A 1685-nucleotide genomic window follows, 5' to 3' on the forward strand; every position below is an offset into this window, starting at 1 on the left:
TGTATTTTTAGTAGAGACAGGGTTTCACTATGTTGACCAGGATGGTCAACATAGTGAAACCCTGTCTCTACTAAAAATACAAAAAATCAACTGGGCATGGTGGCGCATGCCTGTAATCCCAGCTACTCAGGAGGCTGAGGCAGGAGAATTGCCTGAACCCAGGAGGCGGAGGTTGCAGTGAGCCGAGATCGCGCCATTGCACTCCAGTCTGGGCAACAAGAGCGAAACTCCGTTTCAAAAAAAAAAAAAAAGTGAAAAGGTTGAAAATGATGCCCTCACATTTATTAATTTGTGCCTCATTTATTAATTTGTGCCTTTAGGTAACTGGAATTTAGGTGCAATACAACTAGAATACATAACTCATGAAGCCAAGAGTCCATCTTTTTTGTTTTTTGTTTTTTTTTTACTGTGAATATATTTTTTATTTAGTCATTCTGTTTACAATTGAAAATCTGGGAATTCAAAATTAACATCCTTGCTCGTGAGCTTCTTATAGACACCAGAAAAACTTTCAACCTTGTGTTCCACATTGTTCTGCTGTGCTTTGTCCAAATGAACCTTTATGAGCCGGCTGCCATCCAGTTTCACGCGGATTCTCTTGCCCACAATTTCACTTGGGAAGACCAGGTCCTCAAGGATTGCATCGTGCACAGCTGTCAGTGTACGGCTTCTGGGACGCTTTTGCTTATTTTTTGTACAGCTTTTTCGAGTTGGCTTAGGCAGAATTCTCCTCTAAGCGATAAAGACAACATGCTTCCCACTGAACTTTTTCTCCAATTCGAGTACTAGCCGGACTTGGATTTTCTGGAAAGATTTTAGTTGAGGAACAGGAACAAAGATTATGATAGGTTTCCGGCCACCAACAACTTCAATTTCCTTGACTGCCGTAATATTCAGCTCCCTGAGCTGAGCCTTGAGGTCCGAGTTCATCTCCAGCTCCAGAAGAGCCTGGGAGATGTCGGGCTCGAGTTGTCTGGCTTCTCGACATTGGGCTTCACGATCTTGGCGCTTAAACTGAACATGGCTTTCTCTTTGGTGAGCGCCGGCTTAGGTAAAACAAGGATCCAGGCCGGGCGCGGTGGCTCACGCCTGTAATCCCAGCACTTTGGGAGGCCAAGGTGGGTGGATCACGAGGTCAAGAGATAAGACCATCCTGGTGAACAAGGTGAAACCCATCTCTACTAAAAATACAAAAAATCAGCTGGGCATGGTGGCGCGTGCCTGTAATCCCAGCTACTCAGGAGGCTGAGGCAGGAGAATTGCCTGAACCTAGGAGGCGGAGGTTGCGGTGAGCCGAGATCGTGCCATTGCACTCCAGCCTGGGTAACATGAGTGAAACTCCGTCTCAAAAAAACAAAAAACAAAAAACAAACAAAAAAAAATCCATCTTTTATAATCACGGCCTAATATAAAGTATGACACATAGCGCATGTATTTAAATATCTATTAATTTAAATTAATTGAGTACATTTTTGCTTCAACCTAGTAAAAATAGATATTCAGAAAACTGAAACAGCCTAAATGTCTTGGGAAGCTACTTAAATAACTATATTATATTCATGCAATAAAATATTGTAAGCTGTAAAAAAATAACAGGGGTACTAATAAGGAAAAAACTTCAAGATAAATTTTTACCATTTATGTAAAACAGGTGGGAGGAAGGAGAGGGAAGGATGTGTGAGCAC

General features: G+C 42.1%; 1 pseudogene across 1 annotated transcript; it reads right to left on the reverse strand.

The window, feature by feature from the left end:
- Positions 1-395: 395 nt before the first annotated feature.
- LOC116544465 lies at positions 396-1022 on the reverse strand (annotated as a pseudogene). Its single transcript, XR_004265921.1, has one exon. The product of XR_004265921.1 is annotated as a 40S ribosomal protein S7 pseudogene (transcript).
- Positions 1023-1685: the final 663 nt, after the last annotated feature.

The sequence above is a fragment of the Sapajus apella genome, unplaced genomic scaffold (genome assembly GCF_009761245.1).
Source record: "Sapajus apella isolate SASKATOON/1434 unplaced genomic scaffold, GSC_monkey_1.0 scaffold217, whole genome shotgun sequence".
In the NCBI taxonomy this organism is placed as follows: Eukaryota; Metazoa; Chordata; class Mammalia; order Primates; family Cebidae; genus Sapajus; species Sapajus apella.